At 57.9% G+C, this 21,556-nt stretch overlaps 1 long non-coding RNA gene and 1 other non-coding gene across 2 annotated transcripts in view; both read right to left on the bottom strand.

The window, feature by feature from the left end:
* Positions 1–16,228, bottom strand: part of LOC121091872 — a 40,867-nt gene extending 24,639 nt beyond the window's left edge. Inside the window, exons 1-3 of the long non-coding RNA XR_005829064.1 lie at positions 16,002–16,228; positions 10,989–11,255; positions 1,191–1,260 (exon numbers count right to left, since the gene is read on the bottom strand). This is a non-coding gene — a long non-coding RNA (uncharacterized LOC121091872). The remainder of the gene's footprint in view (positions 1–1,190; positions 1,261–10,988; positions 11,256–16,001) is intronic.
* Positions 16,229–21,447: 5,219 nt separating this feature from the next.
* Positions 21,448–21,520, bottom strand: TRNAR-UCG. The gene has a single exon. It is a non-coding gene; the product is annotated as a tRNA-Arg (tRNA).
* Between the last annotated feature and the right edge of the window lie 36 nt (positions 21,521–21,556).

The raw sequence follows: 21,556 nt of genomic DNA, 5'->3' as shown, positions 1-21,556 counted from the left end.
GCGGAGGGGAAGGACAGCAGATTCTCCACACAAATTCAATAGCTGGTAGGTTGCCATGGGCTAAAGCATTTCTTTGCACACATGAAGGGAAGGGACTCCAGAGCACTAAGGGTTTTGCCTCCCATGAGTTATAGCTCTACCCTTCAAGAGCGGAATAAATGCTTTATCCCATTGCAGGCTGCGATGTATTCTACATAGATGGATTGATTTCCCCTATTGTTCTTAATAAATCCTGGCGCATGAAGAAACTCGCTGCACAGCCATTTTTCCTGCCTTGTTCTACCTTGCAGAAGTAATAAGGGTCAGATGTGACTGCAGTGGGAAGCAAAGGCCGTACGCAAGGCGGTACTTTGCTGGATGCAGTGGGTGTGCTGGCAGGGGCTCAGTGGGTGCAGCCAAGCAACCCCTTTTCTCTGTTCATTCCCCCTTTTAGCCTCAGCTGAGGAAAAGGGGAACCATGGCTGGGTACTGCAGCACCGGCGTGGCCCTGAGGGGAGCAGCCGCTCTACAAGCTGAGCCTGCACAAGCCCCCCCTTCTCTGCACAGGGAAGGGCAAGGCTCTGGCCCTCTCTGACCAGAGCTCTCACAGTGTCTGATAAAAACAGGGCCGAGTCCTGCACTGATGTAGAGCCTCCCCGAGCACTCCCTGTTCCTTGACATGCCCTGTCCATCAGACCTGCCCCTGCCCACGTCCTAGCTGACAGGAGCACATACCACCAGACCAGGGGCTCCTCTAGTTTTTAAAAACAAAAAAACCACCCTCGAAACGCCAACCCAACCCCCCCTTTCAATGACTCCCAACTGCAAACTCAGACCCCCAGGTTGTTGTTGAAAGGCTCTCTCCCTCCCTACCACCTTTTCTACTCACAAGGTTGACACCCATCCTCTCTTCCTCCTCCAGGAGGGTGTTTGCTGGCCACAGCTTTGTTGGTGCCCAGCAAGGGGGCACTGCTGGGCTCTGGGAAGCAGGTGGCTTTGCATGGACCTGCCTTGGCCACCTGCCTCCAGCTCTATCCAGGCTCCCTGGATTATCGCTGCTGGCCTTCTCTAGCAGCAGCTAACAACTGGCCCCGTTTCAAAAGCTTGGCTGTGAAATTTGGCTGTGGGAGGGAGGGAGGGATCAGGTAAAAGAGCTGGTCTCCCATGCATGAGTTGAACTCAATCCTTCGGCAAAACTCCCAGGGACTCACCTCTCCTTGCTCAGGTGGAGACGTCCCAGCCCTTCTCAAGGCATCCCACTCCACGAACTTGCAGTCATGTCTGATTAAGGAAAAGAGAATTTGTCTCAATTAGAAAGAGGCTCCCATATGCATGGACGAATGTCAAGTAATTACCGCATGCCACTCATGGCTGAAAAAAAAGACTTTAAATTTGGGACCTTGCAAACTCGCATACACAATTGTGAGTGAGTTACAGACCTTGGCATGCTTCAGAGCATACCTTGTGCAGATGCTTTCAAGCCCGTCCCCTCGGCTGAAATACACCCAGCCACATAAAATACAGCTAGGCACGACCCTGTTCTCTAATAAGGAAATAAAGCCAAGTGGACCTGCGTTGCCAGAGCCCAGAGAGCAACACTGTCTCTTTAATTTTCTCCCTGGCTATCTCATCCTTTGCACAAACTCTTTCCTCCCCGTGGCTTCTTCCAGCCTGGTGGGCAAAGTGGGAAAACATCATTAGGGAGGAAAAATAATTTAGTTTGTTAATCAGTATCCAGTGGTGGGAAACAAGAAAGACAGAGAGCAGGGCTGGCGGTTAGGGCTTAGGAAGGGCCAGCACAAAGCCCACCATTCATGACATCTGGGGCTGGGATTCTCATTGAATTAAACAGACACAAAGAGCAGAGGCATTTCATGCTCTCTTCACAAGAATTATCATATCTCCCTGGCACTAGGAAACCTTCAGCACGGGAGAGGGGGAGAGAGAGAGAGAGAGAGAGTGAGAGAGAGAGAGGGGAAAGCGGGCAGGCTGGGTAGAAATATGGGGCAGGGTAGAGGAGGCTTTGTTCCAGGGTTGGATTTATGGATGGGATGCGGCGCATTGCTTTGCAGGGAGAGACAGGGCCCTGGCGCGCTGGGTCTAATAAGAATCAGCAAATGTGAAACAGGGGGCCCCTGTGTACCATGAAGCAGGGAAACCCGCGTTTGACAAGCCAACAGAATAACTGCTCGCGTCTCAAGGCTGTGGAAGGATGCTGACGTTCGTACGAGAGGTGTCGTCTTGTGTGTGTGTCAGCGAGGAGGGGGGAGAAGGGGAGAGGCGAGGAATATAAACAAGAGACCAGGCAGCATCGTTCAGTCATGAAAATTAATTAGCTAATGTGCAAACCATGGCTGCCTCTTCCCACTGCCCTGCAAGCATTCCCCATAAAGCTATGGTGTGTGCAGAACCTGTGACTGGGAATGACAGGGGCAGATTAGGCAGCTCCTTGGGACACAAGCCTGGCAGCGAGAAACCCACAGCCCATGCGAAAAAAAAAGTGAGAAGGGGACAATTAGGGTCCTTGGGGAAGGGGGAGAACCCAGGGACCAGGAAAAAGAGAAACAGGAGAGACCTAGCACCAAGCTGAACCAGGCATCACGTTGCCACAGCAGCGTAAATTGGGGTGGAGCTCAAAACCTAGCCACTAATGGGGTCTGGTGGACAGCAAAAATCATTTAGGGTTTAGACTGCAAGCTCTCTGGGGCAGGCTCACACCACAGAGGCCCGTTCTACTTGGTCTCTGGGCATCACCAGAGGATCTGCTTTAAATACTAATTGCTCCGTGACCAAGACCTGTGAGCTGCTAGGAGCCTCCCTACAGCATCACCTGCAGGAAGAGGGGACAGATCTCTGACCTCATGTCCCCAGGGTAATTTGACCCTGTGCACCAGTGCCACAACTGAACATTGCTACCCGGTGATGAAGACAAGAAACTCCTAAACAACTTTATGTGCCCCACCCCCGAGCTTTCAGATCCTACTACAATATCATACTACTTCTTTTCTGGGAACAACCACAAAAGAATGAGGGTGCAGGTAGCAATTACCCAGGGGAAAAGGGCACAAAAAGGGAATGAGGAGATGCAGAAACCAATTGGTAGAGCAAAAATAAAGAGAGAAGCCTCTTCGATATGGGATGTGTGCGGTGAACAAGGAACGTGCTGGAGACAAAGGGATGCAAGGAAAGAGGAGAGGCTGGGATGGGCATCTCAGCAGACATGTAGGTAAAAGTTGAAAAGGAAGCACTAATTAGCACCCAGACCATCACTTTCCATTAATAGCTTGTCACCGTTTCCTTGATGTTGCTGAGAGCAGGAAAGTTGGTATGTGTGATGCTTACCTGTCTCTATCTCATTAACAGAAGTCAGGGTGAGAACAGATGTTTATTGCCTGCATCCAGATAGACAGGCCCTTTGCTGAACTGAGATGCAGGAGAGAGGGGGAAAGTTATGAAACAGATGCTTGTGAAACACAGGCCCATACCCACACGATGGAAGCCTAAATGTAGGACACTTCGATACCTGTACCAATGCAGGAACAGCCCCAGGCAGGTATCAGGCTCCAGGAGATCACAACACAAAAACGCTAGGTCAAATAATTATAACCCAGGGCAAATACACGGCTGGCTGGGGGAAAATACTCCAGTGTCAGCACAAGGTATGTGCAAGGGGCCATGACTGCATTACGCCCAGGAAAGTAAAACAAAAGACTGCTTAATCCCCCAGACAAATTTGCTCAACCAGAGTCTACTCCGCTAGAAAACAGACAGCCAAAAGTCTTATCGAAGGCCAGAATGGAGAAACCCCGCAGTAAACAAAGAAAAAAGAAAACAAAAAAAAAGCCATTTCAAGCAAAGATATATCTGCATTGCATGTAATCACCTCCGAAGTAATTCTTCCAGCAGTTAAAAAAAGAGATTAGACCTCCTGGTAATACACAAAGGCCTCTCCTTTCCCTCCAACACATGCAATGGCTCCTGTTAGTGACACTGGGAAGGGGGAGTGTGCAAGGCAAGGCAAGGATGCCAGTCAGCAGGTATCTGTGAGCTGGTAGCACACACCTGCTGGTGCAATGATGGGAACGTGTGTGAGTGTGCACATTCCTAGGGGAACCCTTGCTTTCACAAGCACACAAATACACAAGCCAAAGGTTCCTCAAGAGCAGGAGCCCAAACTTCCCTAGGAGTGAACGAGGCAAAGCTAAAGGCAAAGAAAACATCAAGGCTGGGGCTGAAGGAACAAAGGCTTCCCCCTCTCAGCTTGGAGACATCTTCTTGGCCATTTAGCTCAGATCAAGTGTAGGCTCTGTTGACTCCCCCATCTATTCAAACAAGCACTTTCAATAGTCTGATAAGTCTTTTCTGTTCTATGGCTTCTCTACCCCTGTATTTGCCACCCCTGACCAATGCAGCTAATACCACATGCAGAAATACTGCCCTGAAGAGCCCTCGTTTAGATTGCGTGGTCAAGCACTTCAAAGTTAGGAAGTGTCCAATTTATGGCTGTCTGCACAACCTTAATTCCACCTCACTGTGCAGCCACCCTGGCCAGGGAAAGAGGGAGCGAGCTAAAAATAGGCTGTGACCGTGTCATTACAGCCACGTAAGGGCAACGGCAGGGAGAGGCTGAATTAACGTCTCATGGTCAAACTGAAATCGGGTACCCCCCGACTTGCCAGCGCTTGCTTTGGTGCCTTCAACCATGTACATTTTTAATATACAGAAATCACGTGCATTCCAAACATACAGAAAAATGCATTATTTATAGCTAATAAATAATAGATTGTTTATATAAGCAAAAAGAAAAACAATTGTAGGCAAGTGTAACAAATTCCTCTCCCTCCACCCCGCACCCACCCCTGCCTTCGTCCTGCACGGGCAGAGCGATTTCAAGCCCCGAGCCTCGGCACAGATTTCTGCCACTATGAAATACAGGACTAATGTTATCTGGCAGCGGCAGAAGGCTGCTCTCCCGGGGCCGGTGGGGAAGGGGGACTGCTGGGGCTGGCAGTGCCCAGGCCAACATACCCACACCTATCTACGCTTTTTCCTTCTGGCGCCAGGACCCGGAGGAGTTTTCTCCCAGGAGATGGGGCCGTGCTGGAAGAATATGAGCTAGAGGTGGAAGGGGGTCATGGAGTTGCCCGTGACTGTCCTCCCACCTTCCCTGGCTGGTCCAGAGCTCCGCAATACAGTGGTGGGAGACCAGGGTTTCACCCTGCTCATGGTCTGTTATTATTATTATTCCAGGGAAACAACAATTTTTCTTTTTCTCCCAAGAGGCAACTGAAGGGAAATCGTGATTCCAAACAATTCATAATTCAGCTAAACCTGAAAGGAATTAAAGGGACAAAGAATAGGCATTTCTCAAGCTGAAGAGTTTCCCCCGGCCGAATTTCAAGGGCCTGCAGCAAACAATGGGAGTGTCAGAGGTGCTCAAAAAGAAAAAAAAGTTCAAGAATCTTTACAATAAAAAGTGTTAGGCAACACAGAGGTCAGAGCCAGCCCCTCCTATAATAAATAGCACGACCATCCTACATTAACTATAGGAGACATTTTAATGCAGTGCCTCAGCTTCGTGCTAATTATACTTTTTCACCATATTTTGAACCTAAGAAAAAATGTCATCAGTTAATTATAACAGATGAGAGAGTGTGAAGACTTCCTCAATAAATAATGCCTTGATATCTCATATCCAACAAGCTGCGTGCTCTGCTCTGAAGGTGCCCAGAAATATGTCCTCTCAGGAAATATATCAAGAAATGATGGTCCCATAAGCTGGCTTTGTTTCCAAGCCTTGATTTTCGGCCCAATAATTAAGTGATTTTTATGGATCAGGGAGAGTAAAGGTCGTGGGACTGTTGGAACAGTGCCAGAGAGTCAGTGTTTAAAAATAAATAAATTCCTAAATCAAAATGAGATACAAGAGACCTTAGCAAATTCCCCCCACGGCTGCACAGGCAAGCACACAGAAGCGGTTTGGGTTTTGGACTCAAGTCCCATGCTTCCTTCACTCCCGGCGTCTCCACGGGAGTCTGGCATGCACAGAAAAAGCCTGGTTTTAATGAAACCAGGCCACCGCTGCCAGCATGCCACCGGGAGCCAGTCACCGCCATCCACCTGCCCTGAGGAGGAGGGACCCCATCCCCCGGCTGCCGTGCCACCCTGGGTGCAGCCCCCCGCTGCATCCATCCCTGCAGAGGCTGGTGGGCATCTAGGTCATTAGGAAGGTTCCTCAACTAAACCATCATTCTTTCAAGCTCCCTTCCCCACCCGGCACCCCTTACTTCCCCCTCTGAAGAGCTGGGATTTGGCGTGGGAAAGATGTCTTTGGGCTTTTCACAAATCCAGTATCCCCTTGAACCAAAACCAATTAGCCTGGCCCAAGGTCCTGCCATTGAAGGACTGTCCCTTCTTTTCAAACCCCCGCGGGCTCAATTGCTCTAAGGAGCCTGGATGTGAATGAGCAAAGCCCACTTAAAGTGGTACTTAAGGCCAGACCAGGGTGAAGGAAAAGAGAAAGCCTCTATAGGAACAGCAAGCTGAGTTTCCAAGAGACAGCTAACTGCCAGAGATTGTGTTCTTTTGCTCCCCCCCATTTTCTTTTTTTTTACTCCTACTCCTGAGCTTTCAAGGCAAATGCTCCTAACCAAACCTGGGCCCCTGAATAAATATTAGATGGCACCTGAAAACGTGAAAGCCAGAGCCCTGGCTATGTGTGGATGCTGGGAGCCCGTCAGCATGATGGCTGAGCCTCGTACCGGCACAAGCTCTGGTCCCAGACACGTGTGCCTGGAGGGATGAAGGCAGGGAAGGAGGGTAAGAAGCCCGAGATGATGCTTTTCCAGCTGGGCTTTTGGCAAACACCTTCCCGAGGTGAGTGGGCTCGTGGGCATGAAAAACCAAAATCCTAAACCTAAAAAGGGTGACTCCCAGCATCATGTGGTGGGGAAGCCAGCGTGGGCAGCCACGCGGCCATCTTGTACTCATGACTCCTGAGGACTTCCAGGGGCTTAGGTTGACCGAGGGGCTGTGATGCAGCAGCACCGGTGGCAGAGGTGACACGTGGTACCCACATCATGAATGGCATGTGTGCATTGCCACATACCAGGCACCAGCACCTTGACACTTGCAGCTGGGAGAGACTCCTATCACCTGCACAGATGCCAAATTAGCACCTTCCTTCCACCAAGACACGAGGAAGCATGCTTCCAGCACACAGCCATGATCCCTCCCTGGTGCATGAGCAGCACCCATCCACAGCCACAAGTGTGTTCAACCTTCCAAGCCCCTGAGCTCTGCCCCTTCTCCAGCAGCATGGACAAAGCCAGGGCAGAGCAGCAGGTAAAGGGAGGCACCGCCCGCCCGCATCAAGGGTGCAGGGAGGGGGTGGGAGCAGAGAGACACAAAAGAAATGGCCGAGGCCAGCCTCAAGCGTCAAACCTGCCATTGCCAGGCAATTCTGCAAAAATGCCCATTGATGGGATTTCATCCATAACCAAGCAGGAGGGCTCACACGGCCCAGCTCCCGAGGCAGCTCCTTTGAATGGCTGGGACCAAAGAGCCCCTTCTCCACCTACCCCTGAGCCTGGGTGGGTTTGGCTTCCCTAGGTATCTGGTAACAACTCCCCATCACCTCGTGCCTCAAGCCAAATGCAAGGCATGACAGACAAGTTTCAGGAAAAGATGGGAAATAATGAGTTGGAGCACACAATGTCCCAGGGCATCATTTCCCTGGGGTGAAACCCACAAACGGTATTTTCCATTTACCCCCCAATGGCACACACTGATTCTTCCCTTTCTGGCTCCCTCTGCCCATCTCCAGCTCTGCCTGAAGAACAAAGACATCACGGCCCAGCTCCAGAAACCTCACCCACATCTGGCCTACGCTGCATCCTATCACTTTGCCAGCAGAGTCCCACAGAGAAGAGAAAGCCGCCAGCAAGGGCCAGGAATACCGGGACCTGGGGTCTTGTCCCAGCACAGCCAAAAAAAAGACACCTTCCCTTCCGGGTTTGGGCTGCGCAGGGGAAAAGATCCATCCAAAGCCAACAGCCACGCAAACAGGGCAAAGGGTGAAGCCACAAAGGGACCCGTGTGTAGCCAAAATCCACCCCTGGCCCAAAGATGGACTCTTGGAGAACCTCCTTCTGCCGTGGCACTTCAAAAGGACAGAAAACAGAGACCTGACAGTGGGCTGCCAGGGGCTCTCTAAATGCAGCGGGTATTTCACAAGCAGGGATTTACTGGGGGGCTTTATCCACCTCCTTTCCCCCCACCCATGTGCACACGAGCTGGGGATGCTCATACCACCATCCCCCATCGTTCACTGCCACCTCCCTCATTAATTGAGGGGGGGGGTCACCTCCACGCCTCCCCAAAACACCCGTGGGCTCATGCCGACAACAGGGGTGAAAATGAAGAATTTAAACGCAAGTAAAAATTCAACCACGATTTTTCTCTCCTGGAAACTAAAGGCCAAATTACTCAGTCCCTGTCTCAATCCCCTCTGGGGCGAACTGCTCTGGGATAAGCAAACCAAAACCACGGCCTGAAAAAATACTTGAAAAATCAGTTCAGAACAGACAATTTTGAGGAGAAAAATAATTTAGGAGTCAAGGGTGGTTTCTGACCAGCTGATAGAACAGCAAGGTGAAAAAGCTTGCCTCAATCCTTTGTAAGAGTTCACATGTAGACACGGATTTCCACACTTCCATTTTATTTCATGAATTTTTTATATATATATGTATTTATATATACACACACAAAGACATTTATTATATGTGTATATATTTTTTTTTTCCTCAGATCCTCTTTTTATATTTTCACCTTTTGCAATTACAAAAGCCAGGAACAGAAATACCTCCTGGGTTCTGCCAGTGCAGAAACACTCCCACCAAACAGATTTTCTTTAACACGCTGGTCGAATGATTCCTCCTGAATTATATTCATTAGGAATTTGAATGTTTCTTTCCTCCATCCCCCATCAAATCATTACTCCGGAATAAATGCATTCATCAACCACCTTGCTCAGTTGCCTCCTGCTTTGTTCAGTCTAGTTTTAAAGCATCTCCACTGAAACCGTTTGCACCTGACTCGATGCTAGTGTAGGGAGGGGAGAAAAAAAAAAAAAGAATAGGAGAAGAATTGAGTGCCACTCACAATATTGTGGAAATAATTGGAAAATTATTTCTTAAAAATAACCAACATAATAAAGGGGGGAAATGACTACATTCTCTCCTCCCCACCTCCGATCTCTTCCACAATTTCTGGGATTGCATCGAGCATACATATTCCAGATGGGCTGGAGAGAAGGAGGTTGGTTCTTAATGACACGTCTTTCGTTGCCTTTGGAATGAATGATTCATTCGGATCTCGCCGAGACTCGGTGCCACAGTTGAGTTACATTTCTAGAAAATCCGTATCTTTAATTCTGGCGCTGCGTGTGGGACCCAGCAAATCATGGAATTACTGCTGTAACTTCGGATTAGTAACGCTTTCTAAATGATAGTCTAATTCCAGGCCTTCATGCTTTTCAGCGTTCACACTCACACAGCCTTTTCCCTGGGAGGCTTCCTGCGGAATTAGTGCTGGCATCTTCGTCTTTCTCTGCCCTTTTTAATTTCTCCAATGACTTCTCATTAGAATACATAATAACAACAGCTCCTCAGAACTTTTCTTTCTCCCGGTATAGCCAAATTCAGGCTGAGATCCTTTTTCCTTACTGTGGTTATGGCGGTGCTTTGCTGGCCCTGGAAGGGTGCACAGGCATATTTAGCTTTGTGGGCCTACGTGGCATCTGACGCCATTACCCCGTGCAAGGGAAGGTGGAAAACCTGCCTCCGAGGTGCGCGGGGCTCCCACCTCTCGCCGTGCCCGCACACCGGTGGGCACAGCCAGGCTGCCCTCTCCCCCCAGCCGGGGAAGAGGCACAGGGCAAGTACCCTCGCTCCGAGCGGTGGGAGCTGGCAGCATCTTCCCACCGCTCCTCACCTCCCGCAGCGCCTCCCGGGGGGGCAGAGCGCCAGCAAACAGCCCACTCACAATCCCAGCCACCCCGGGAAGCTTTTCCTCTGCAGCCTCCCCGGCGCTGTCACGGCCCGCGTGGGTCCGTGGCGGCGCGGGGATCATCCCCGCAGGATGCAAACGGCCAGCGCCGGGCGAGGGGCTGGCGGCGATGCCCCACGTCCGGCCCCTGGGTGCCGGGGGGGCGCGGGGGAGCCCGGCCCGGGCCAGGGGCGCTCGCCCCACGCCAGCTGGGGAAACGTGCCGGGGCGGCTCGGCAGAGCGCGCGGTGCTTTGTGTCGCCATGGGAACGGAATGCAGATTTGCCAATTGCTTTTTTTTCTTTCTTTCTTTCCTTTTTTTTTTTTTATTATTATTTGCCAGACATTGTAATACATATTATGTTTCAACTTCTGGGGCTTGCAGCGGAGGTGAGGGAGGCTTTGTGCCTTGCTCGGCTCCCACAGAAGCCCCAGGGCCGGGGTGGCTGCACGCCAAAGGGGTGCACCCAGCCGCAGGACCCCTTCCCTGGGCACCCCCCTCCCCGGAGACACACACACACACACACCCCAGCTACGGACAAAAGCAACAGCCACCGCACAAGCAAAGTAGATCACATTATCACCAACTTGACCTTCCAAAGGGAGGCCAGGATCAAACCCAAAGCCGAAAAAATAAAGAGAGGAAAAGAGGAGAAAAGGGAAAACATCCAAAAGCCGGGGTTTTTCGAGGTCTGACCCACAGGCTGGGGAAGGGGGGGGAAGGAATTTATTCGGGGAGGGCGCTCGCTCCCTCCACCCTCCCAGAGCCTTAGAGCCCACAGCCTAAGAGAAAATTTCGAGGTGCGTTTAACCGAGTGTTAAACCCCAGATTTCTTTGGCAATGGAAGCATTCGTGCAGGGCTCGCCTCCCTTTCCCCGGCCCTCCCGCCTGCTGCCGCGGAGCCCCGGGCTGCCGCTGCCCGGAGCGGCCCGATGGGGAAGGCGCGGAGCCGCAGCCCTTACCTGGAGCCCCGAGGGCGGCGGGTCGGGCCGTCTCTGCACCGCCGGTCCTGGTGCGGCCGCTTCCCCCGGGCGAGCAGGTCTGGAAGTCATTTCTACTTTCGGTTATCTAGCTTTATGATGGCTCCACAACACTCATACAGCTAGATAACCAAAGACAGAAACATCCCTCCGTCGGGGATGCCGGCCATCCATCCGTCCGGCCATCCATCCATCTGTCCGTCCGTCCGCTCCAGGGTGCGGTCAGGGCCGGGGCAGGGCGGCCGGGAGCTGCCACCGGGAACCACACACACGCACATTAAAAAAAAAAAAAAAAAAAAAAAAAAGAAATAGAGAAAAAGATAAATACAGGACGGAGAGAACGAGCCGGGGCAAAGCCACGGGCGCTCGGCAGGCAGGCGGCACCGCCGGCTGCGGGGCTGCCACGGGGGCTCGGGGCGGGCTGCGGAGAGGCGAACAGAGCCGAACAGAGCCATACCGAGCCGAACAGAGCCGAGCCATGCAGTGCCGTGACGAGCCGTGCCCAGCCCGTCGCGGTACCGGCCCGGGCGCACGGCACTCGCGCTCCCGCCCCGCTGCCCAACTTCTACTCCCCTCGCATGGTAATCGCCCCCTTTGGGAAGTGACGTCACGCCACGCACAGCCAATCCCCGGGCCCGCATTTAAATCAGCGCCCCCTTTCCCGCGCTTTCTAGCCCCGGCCCGACCGGGAGAGCGGCGGGTAGCGCCGCGCCCCCGCGGCGGGACGGGGCGGCACGGCACGGCACGGCACGGCACGGCACCGTACCGGGCGGGATCGGCCCCCCCTGCGGCTCCCCGGCACCGGCCTCCCTCCGCCCGCTTCGCCTCCCGGCCTGTGCTAGAGGGTCGTTCTGTCGTCCCCCGCCTCCTCCCGCTCCGCCGTGCCCCCGCGGCAGCTCCGCCGGGCCGGCAGAGACGGGGGAGAGGCGGACAGCACCCCTGCACGGCCGGGCGCGGGGGGACGCACCTGCGACTAACTTGCCTCTCCCTGCCCTCGGCATTCCCCTCTCTCCCTTTCCCCTTTCTCTTTTCCTTCTGCCTTTTCCCTCTCCCCTTCCTCTCTTCACTTTCCTCTTTCCCTTTCCCCGGCCTTTCCTTTTTCCCTTCCTTTTCCATTTCCGTCCATTTCCCTTCCCCTTTCCCCACCCCTTTCCTTCTGCGTTTCCCTGGTCCCCCCCACGCCATGCCCCCCCCTCCTATCCAACGCACCCCTCTCACACCTTCTCCTCCTCCAGCAGCGCTCGCCCCGTCCGGCCTCTGTACCCGGGGGCAGCCCGGAGGGCCCCTTTCCCCGCAGCCAGACGCGGGGCCCGCCCGTCCCGAGCCGCACCCGGGGGCTGGGCGCACACCCGCGATCCCGCATCGATCCTCTCTGCTCCCCTTTCCCCCCTCGTTTTAATTATCTCTCCTCCAGATTCTGCTGTTTCCCGCACAGGTTCCTAACGCCGTATGCCTGTAGCGGCGAATCCAGCACATACAAATGATAACAACAACAACAATAATAATAATAAAATGCCAGGAGGCAAATATGATTATCTGGGGTGCCTATCTGACCTACTCCTCATTAAAAAAATATTTTAAAAATTAAAGATAAAAATTGTAACCCCTCGCTGCTTGAAATATCGCCTTCCTTTAAATCCGAGGCGAGGGTACAATGTGACCTGCTGCAAAACGAGGGATCTGCGAAACGAAGCGATCGCGGCGGGAGCAGCCGCGGCTGAACGCAGCCTGCCGGTCCCGCCGGCTCCGGCTCTTGGCGAGCGCCGCTCGGGTTATTTATTCCTTCCTCTCCTCGCCTCCCCCCTCCCTGCTATCCCCTTAAAATAAAATATGAAAAAAAATTAAAAATGAAATAAATAAAACCTACGAGCTCAATTAGGCTAAAAGCTACAGGATCAGCGCTGCCAGCCCCGCTGCGAGCCGGCTCTGCTCCCGGCGCCCAGGCGAGCCCGGCCGCCCGGCCCGGTTCCCGGGAACCGCCGGCTGCCTGCCGCCTCCCGCCTAACGAGAAACGGGCCCTGGGGTGCCTCGGCCGCCCCGACGGGTCTGCGGAAGGTGAGGAGAAATCTTTGCTCCGTCCCCAGCCCCTCGGCGTCTTCCCCGCGGCCAGGAGCCGCTCGGGAGGAGACTCGGCCGAGGTTTATTTTGCTCTGCCCCAGAGCGCGGAGGGGGGGTAAATTGCCACGAATCGGATCTCCTTAATTTTCCAGCTCTGGATTTTCTCCTCATCTATGGCTGCCGCCGTCAGGGTGATCGCTGCCCGTGTGCTCCCTGGCTGGGGCGGGAGAAGGCGGCCGCCCGCCCCACCGCCTCCGAGGGGCAGCCGGGGCGTGCGGGGATGGCGATGCCGAGCGGACATGGGGACACGGGGGGCTCGTCTGGGCCACGGCCCGGCCTCAGTTTCCCCCCACTGGGGGTGGCCCCGTTACTCACCGCGGGGGCCCGGCGGCGGGGAGCGGCGCGGGGCGCCTCCGGCAGCCTCCCCCCAGCTCCCGGGGCCGTTCCGGCGGCGATGTGGCCCCGCTCCGGCCCCGCTGTCCCTGCGGCAGCGGCGAAGGGGACCGGGAGGGCAGAGCCAGCCCCGCCAAGACGCAGCTGTGCCCGGCTGCCGCCGTGCGAGGTCTCTCGCCCGCCGTGCCTTACCCCGGGGCCGCCGGGTCGCTCGGGCGAGGATGCAGTGGGTAAAACACCGCACGTCGCCGGGCTGCTCGGGGCTGTGGACGGGGTCCCCCCTCTCTGTCGCTCAAAGAAGGCGATTTTCTCGGCAGAAATATATATAATATATTTTTTCCCCCTGCTCCTTTTTGGCAATGCCTTGCTCTGCTCAGAGCTCTCGCCTCGCCCTGCTCTGTACAGAGGCAGAGCCCCAGCACCTGGGAGAAAACTGCACCTTGTGCTTTGGGTATTTTGGTATATTTTAGGCTTTGGTGATTTTGTGTTATTTTATTTTGGGGAAGGGTTGGGTTGGGGTTGGTTTTGTCTGGTTGTTTGTTTTTGGGTTTTTTTTGGGTGGGGGGTGTTTGGAGCAATTTTAGGAGGATACGTACAAAATGGCTCCTTGGCACAGCTCAAAGCACCAGCGAGCAGCCTGGGGAGGAACCGGCGGGAGCTGCCTGGGCTCCGGAGCTCCGGCGGTCGCAGCGGGCAGCGCCGGGAGGTAACCCGCGTCCTGCCTCACCTGGGCCGCCCTCGGGGGCCGCGGGGACCGTGGGACGGTCCTTTTTCCCTGCCCGCACCCGCAAGAGAAAACAACCCGGGGCTGCGGGCGGCCCGACGGGGCGGGGAGGGGCGGCGGTGCCGGCGCGGCTCTGGCCATGGTGCTGCACCGCCCCGGCCCCGGCGCGACCACGGCCCTTCCGCGCCCACCGCGGGTGGCACGGTCCCCGCCGCCCGCTCCCTCCCCGGGTGACCCCGGAGCCCAGCAGGGCGGGCGGCCCGGCCGGCCGCACCTCGGAAGAGCCCCGCTGCCCAGCGCCCGCCCGGTCACCGGGCCGTCCCTGAATTATTTAACGTGATCGCCCAGTAACGAGTCCGCTGCCTTCCCCTCTTCTACGTCCTGCACGTCTGACGTCACTTTTCTTTAATTAGGAGAAGTTATTTTTAGCCAACCTGGAGTAACCCCCCGCGCCTCGCAGCCTCGAGCTGCATCTTTTCTTAATTGTTGTGAGTTTGGTTCGGTTGGGTTTGGTTTGGTTGGTTTTTTAAAAAATATATTATCCTTCTACAATCGGGGCTTCGCCGGCTTCGCACACAAGCGGCAGCTCTCGACGGGCGTGAAGGAAACGCGTCGCTTTGTTTAGCAATTAAAAGCCTCCTCTGAGCAAGCCCCGGCGCAGAAAAGGCAAAGCGGCAGCGTCCCAGCCCACGGCTGCTCTTTTTTCTCTCCGGCCGTCGGGGGCCGGGACTCAGGTGGGGACAGTCCCGGAGCCTCCTCGCTCGGTGGGGCGAGGTGCTGCCCGGCCGGGGGCCGGGGGTGGAAGCACGTCGAGGGGATCCGGCCAGGTGCAGGCTTTCAGGCCACCTGCACTGCTATGATTCGGGTTTCCTTAAGGCTGAGGCCTAAAATGCATTTTGCTTCCAGGAAGACACAGGGGGGGAGGAAAAAAACAAAACACCAACCACAAACCCCAAGGAAATAAGCGTTCGCGGGGAGGGAGCAGAAGGGAAGCATGAATGGGAGAAAAAAAAAGGGGGAAAGAAAAAAAGAAAACAAACAAAAAAGAAAGAGAGAAAAGTAGCAAAAAAGGATGAAATGAAATAAAATAAAATATTAAAAAAAAAAGCAAAGAAAAGAGACACAGCAAATGAAGAATAAAATATCCTCCTGCACCAGAAGCCAGTGGCGGAACAGGGCACGGGCAGCGGTGGCCCCGCTGCTGCTCCTCGGCGGTAAATCCGAGAAGGGAAGCGGGTCGCCTCCGTGCCCCCCCCCCTCCCCCCCCCCCGCTAAATGGGGCCCCGCAGCAGCACCCGCTGCGCCGGGAGGAAGAACTTCCCCAGGAGCCCGGGATTTCTCCCGCGGCCTAAAGCCTGGGTGCCCCGGAAGGCTCGGCCTCGTCCAGGCGTTTTGTCCGGTGCCGCCTCTCCGGCGGCGAGCGGGGACGTTTAGTGGCACCTTGGCAGCCCCCCGGCAGCGCTCGGCCTCGGCTCCCCGCCGACCCGTCGGGGCTCAGCCCGCCCCAGGTCCCACTGCCGAGCTGCACCGTCCCGGGCAGCCTGGGAGAGGCTGCAGGAGCAAACACGTCCCCGGCAGCAAAAGGTCCCTCGTGTCTCCCGGGCCGCCCCGGTGTTGGTCCCGGTCCCGCGTGGTGCCGGTACCCGGGAGGCACCCAACTTCCCGGCGGGAACCGGCCCGACTTCGTCTCCCCGCTCTCTCCCGCCCCACCGACAGCTGGTCTGTCGTGTCCTCCCGCCCAGGGGCAAAAGTCCTCCCGCGCCCTCCCGCCTCCCCGGGGCCGCCCCGCCGAGCCGGCGATGCCCGGCCGCGACACTCACTCTGGCTGCCGTGCCGAGGGCAGGACGGCGGTCCCCGGGAGAAGCGGGCGGCGGGGGGCCACCCCCCCCGCTGGCGGGCGGGCGGGCAGAGGGGCGGGCAGGGCTGCCCCCGGCCGAGCAGCGGCCGCCGAGGCCCCCAGCCCCGGATGCGGGCCGGCGGGGGCGGCGGGGGTGGCTCTGCCCGGGCTCCTTGCGTCTTCCCGGCTGCTGCCGGTGCCGGCTCTGGTTGCTGGCCAGGAGCTGCCGCCGCCGGCAAGCTCTGCCCGCACTGACGTCAGCCCGGCAGCCTCCTATTCACTCCAACCATGGCGGAGAGGAGGAGGAGGAGGGAGAGGGGGAGGGGAGGAGGCGGGGGGAGGGAGGGGGAGAGGGGGAGGACGGGAGGAAGGCGGCGGTGGCGGCGGGGGTTGGTGGCTGGCAGGCATCGCGGAGCAGAAAGCACAGCCGCTCCGCCTCACCCCTGAATTACCCTCCGAGGATGGGGCTGCTCGGGGGAGGGGGGCCCTGTCATGTCCGTCCGCCCCCCCCCCCCCTCCCCGGTGAGACCCGGTGCCGCCCGCTCCCTCGGGGCCACCGCCGCTCACCTGGCGGGCCCGCCGGGCATCCCGTGCTGCCCGCGGCCCCGGGCAGCCCTTTCTCCGAGGGGACAGCCGTGGCCAGGCCCCCCCGCTGCAGCCCGGGAACCCCTTCGGCGCTGTGCCCGTTCCCTCAAGGACCCCCCGACCCCCGCCACGGAGAGCAGGGAAAGGAGCTACAGCCGCCCCCTGCTCTCCGCTGCCCGGGGCAGCTCCCCACCGCCCCCGGCCGCCGCCCCCGCTGCCCCGGCCCGGCCCGGCGCGGCCCCGCACCGCTGTCCAACTGCTGAAAGGCCCCGCCGCCCGGCCCGGCCCGGCCCGCCCGCAGCCGTCGGCCAGAGCCGGGGCACCACCTGCCCCCGGGCTGAGGCCACGGCCCTGGAGGTAGGGGTCCCTTCTGGAGCCGTGCCGGGCTGTGCCGTGCCGTGCCGGGCCATCCCCGCCCCGACGGTCAGGCCGAGCCCCGGAGACCGCTTCTCCCCGACAGCCGCAGCGCAGCTCCCGGCGGCCGCAGCGAGCTGGAACCGGGGCGCGGGCACGCAGGTACCGCCTGCGCATCCCTCCTCTGCTCCCCCTCCATTTCTATCTTCCTTATCTTCTTCACAGAATTAGACATACACTGCATCGCCTGCAGCCTTTGCAGTAAGGCAAAAAAAGCCCCCCAAAGCCCCCCCCCCCCCCCCCGAGCCCCTACTGGCACACCTTTGCTTCGCTTACGACCTCTCCTCCTCTTCCTTCCTGCGTTTAACCTGGCTCATATTTTTTATCTCCGATTCACTCCACCGATGCCCCGAAGCGGCTCTGGGGAGTCTCTCGGCGCCCCGATGAATACCCAGGTATCCCCAGACAGGTTTTCTATGTAGGAACAAATAAACCGATCGAGCCCCAGAGATCTGCAACAGCCGAACACGCCGCCTCGCCTTTACATTCGTGTTTTTAAATTCCCCCGTTATTTTCCTTTTTGCATCTGCGAGTTGCCACGAAAGGAAATATAACCCCAAATGCCACTGCCAGCAGAAACCGGAGGTCGTTGCCAAATTCCGTAGTATTTTATTTTAAAAGCAATTAACACCATTAAAAAAAAAAAAAAAAAAAAAAAAGCGTCTTCTCCTCTTCCCGGGGAGTGTAAGAAATCCTTTTGCTCACCCAGACTCGAAAACCTAATGGTATTGTCGTTAAACACGGAAAGGAGAATATTAAGAAATAGCAACACTCCCTCCCGAGCGCCCCCCCCCCCCCCCAGTTTATTTGCCCTAATAATTAATTCACAAGAGCTTAACTTCGGTGTAACCCTGGCGGTCTTTTCATTAAAAAATCCCCGCGTTTCCTATTGAATTAGCTCTGCTCCATTGTCGCTGAAATGAAGACGCCAAACCAACTTTTACCCCGAGCATTTTCTCACCAGCCCAAAGAAAAGTCTCTCTCCTTTTTCTTTTCTCCGATTTTTTCTTTCTTTCTTTCTTTCTTTTTTTTTTTTTTTTTTTTTTTTTTTTTTTTTTTAAATTTCAAGCACCCGGGCGATGGACGTGTCCTGCAATTTAACTACTTTCAAATTCTTTGTTCGGGTCCCACCGGGGCTCTATTGTCACCCTATTGAGAGAGCTTATTGCCAAGTCAAGCCTGAGAGAATTGAGACACACACGGGAGGAGCCCCGGGGGCTGGGAGCGGGCTCCGTGGGCTGCTCGGCACGGGGGGACCCCGGCCCAGCCCCGAGGGAGCGGGCAGGGCGCTGGGCAGGGGCTGCCTGCAGCCCCCGGCCCGGGGTAACCGGCACCGATCTCCCCGGGGCCTCAGCCGCCAAAGCAGCCCCGGCCCCGTAGGGCCCGCAGGAGCCCGGCCCGGGGGTGAGGATGGGGCAGCCCCGGCCTGGGTACCCCCCAGGATCGGGCTCCTTCGTACCCCCGAACTCCCCCTCCCTCAGCCCCCGCAGCGCCGGCACCGTCCGTGCCAGCAGCGCCCGGGCTCCGGTACAACCGCTGCGGGCAGGAGCGGGACTTACCTCGGATGCCCGCGGTGCCGCCAGCCTCCCTCCCTCGCCGGTTCTCCCTTAATCCCGAAAAGGAGGGTCCTCCCCCCTTCCTCCATCCCACCCCCGACCCCTCCACCTTGGAGCCGGCTCCCGCCTGCCTCCCCTCGCCCTCTCCATCGCTCACTTTGGGAGCTCTGGGACTCGTCTCCCGAGCAGGAAAACAGCGGGATGTGGGGGACTGCTTTTCTTTTCCCTTTCCCTTCCTTTCCCCCCGCCCGCCCCAAGATGTAAAAGGGGGTGCGAGCTGGAAAAGGGGGGTACGCGCCCCAGGGAAGGGTTATTTCAGGAGAAAAAAGCAGAAAGAGCGGTGCTGGGCACGGATTCCCACGTAAGCCCGTACGTCACCTATAAAATTTGCCCGTTTCTCCCGTTTCTTGGCTCCCGGGGGGGCGGCTGAGATACTTCTGCCTGCTGAGGGAGGGGGTGTTAAAACCCCGTTAAAAACGTCTTGCTCCAGCTGGGAGGGGAAGGCAAAGCCGGGGGATGCTGGAGGGCAGGGGCCGCTTCTCCGCTTCCCCCCCTGCCCCGGGGTGATGTTTGGCTGCCCCCTGCTCCCCCAAAACACCCACTCGCAGCCCACCTCAGCCCCTCGATGCCAAGGAGCGATGCAGGTTTACGGGGTCCCACGCCGTTCGCACTGGCAGGACCGCGGCGGGGAGGGGGGGGACGGCGGCCGTCTCTCCTCCGCTCCCCGCCGCGACCGGCGGCCTCTCCGCCGTGCCCCGGGGGAAGAGGAAGCCCTTGACCCCTGGCCCCGGGGGCAACGGGGTTAAACAAAGTCCCACCGCCCCATTATCCGACCGACAGCATCGAGCCCCCGGCGGGGAGCAGGGTCTCCAAGGGGGGGGAGGGGCGGGGGGAGATTCGCATCTCTCACCGCCTGTACCTGACCCCGACGGGGCACACCGGGATGGGGATGCTTTCCCGACAGAGAGACAAAAAGCCTAGGGGGTTAAAAATAAGAGGGACCCTACACACCCCATCCCGACTTCTGCGTTGCCATCAGCCCTGCTGAAACAGTGGATTTTGGGGTTTATTTCTTGTTTTTGGTTTTGTTTTTTTTTTTTTTACGGTGGTGATTTTTTTTTTTATAGTGGTGCCGCGCACTGCCGAACCTCCCTGCCCGCAGCCGGGTGAGGTACAGGCAGCCCCGGCCCAGTCCTGCCTGCGGGCACGGCTGCGGGGCTCGTTGTCAGCCCTGCAGAGCGCTGCCGCCAGAATAATTTCGGAGAGAATTAATTTTTTCTGTTGTTTAGGGGGGGGGGGGGAGATTTTTTTGGCCAGGCGGGTTTAGATTTTTATTTTATTTTTATTTATTTTGCGACCACGATAAAAGTAGGTAGATCAAAGACCCCAGATAAGAGGACATCGGCGTTAACACAATGCATCGGAGGGGAGAGCAAGTCACCCGCACCCAGGTCCTCCCCCAGAGCCGCTCCGTAGCAGGGGGGGTCCCCAAACTCTCCCGCTCAGAGCACCCCGAGCCCCGGAGCATCCCTCCCCGGCGGCTCGGCACCCCGCGCCCCCCCAGCTCCCCGCCGTGGCTGTGAAAGGATCGGGAAATCTCAAACCCCCGGTATGGCTGCGGGGTCTGAGCACGGGCCGTGGGGCTGGATCCTGCCCGGCTCAGGCAGCGGGGCCCTCCGCTGCTGGGTGAAACGCTGAAGCCCTGCCCCTGCATGGAGCCCCAGGCTGGGGAGCGGTGGGTATTTTGGGGACACCGGAGGGCTGTGAAATGCATTCAGAGCGGCAGAAAACAGCATCTCGGCGTGTGTGTGTGCCTTTCCCCCCGCCCCACCCCCCCGCATGCTGGTGCTACCTTTTCGGAGAGGAGGGGGCATAGGTGACCTCCCCCGCTCTGGTCCTGCACACTCGAGGGGAGGGAGCTGTGCGGCCGGAGGATTGGGAAGGGGGGGCACACATCGGGTTTGGAGCTGCGCGGGGACCAGGAGGGGCGAAGGGGCGAGTCACAGTGCACGGTGCCCCCGCGGGAGCGCAGGGCGGGACGGGGCCGCGGCAGTACCCGCGCCCCGACGGCCCCGGACCCGTGGGAACCGGCCCGACCCGGCCGGCAGCGGCGGGGCCGCAGCGCCACCTGGCGGCTCGGCGCGGCACGGCATGGTGCGGTCTGGCATGGCTCGGCGCGGCACGGCACCCTACAATGCCAAGGCCACGTTGGCCTCTGTCAGGAGCCACCTTCCCGGCCAGAAGAGCCTCTGCGGTGGCCAGGGGCCCTACACCCACCTGCCCGGACCGCGGCACCTCCTGATCCCTTTCCCCGCACCCTACAGCCCCTTCCCTGCACCCTGTGGCACCCCACATCCCCTGTCCTGCACCCCATGGCAGCCCACATCTCCTCCCCCGGCCCCTACAGCCCCTTCCCTGCACCCTATCGCACCCTAAATCCCCTTGCCCACACCGTTACCCGGCTCCTTTTGTCCCACGCCCCCGCCGTACCCAGCTGCCCCGGCCGCGGTGAGCCGCCCCCGCCGCCCTGGGGCTTCGCGCTGGGGGTCCCTGGGCCCCGAAGGCGGGCGGAGCGACTGCACCCCGCACCCGGCTGGCACCCCCCCGGTGCGGGTCGGGTCACCGCCGCCGTGCCCCAGGGCCGCCCGGCCCCACGCGTGTCACAGGCGCGGTCGATCCTAGGCTCCGCGCACGCAGCCGCCCGCCGCCTGTTTCCCCGCCTCCCGCGAAAGGCACGAGCAAAACGCGAACGGTGCGCGCGGTGACCCGGTACCGGTCCGGCAGCAGCGCCGGGGCCGACGCCAGTTTCCGCCCACAGACCACGGGGCGGGCGGAGGGAGCAAAACAGGCAGTGCCGAGCGCGGCGCTCCACGCCGACCGCGGCAGGACTCGAACCTGCAATCTTCTGATCCGAAGTCAGACGCCTTATCCATTAGGCCACGCGGCCGCCGCTGCTCCTGCTTTCCCGCGCGGCCTACTGAGC

The sequence above is a fragment of the Falco naumanni genome, chromosome 7 (assembly GCF_017639655.2).
Source record: "Falco naumanni isolate bFalNau1 chromosome 7, bFalNau1.pat, whole genome shotgun sequence".
Classification (NCBI taxonomy): Eukaryota; Metazoa; Chordata; class Aves; order Falconiformes; family Falconidae; genus Falco; species Falco naumanni.
This window is presented reverse-complemented; position numbering and strand designations above follow the sequence as displayed.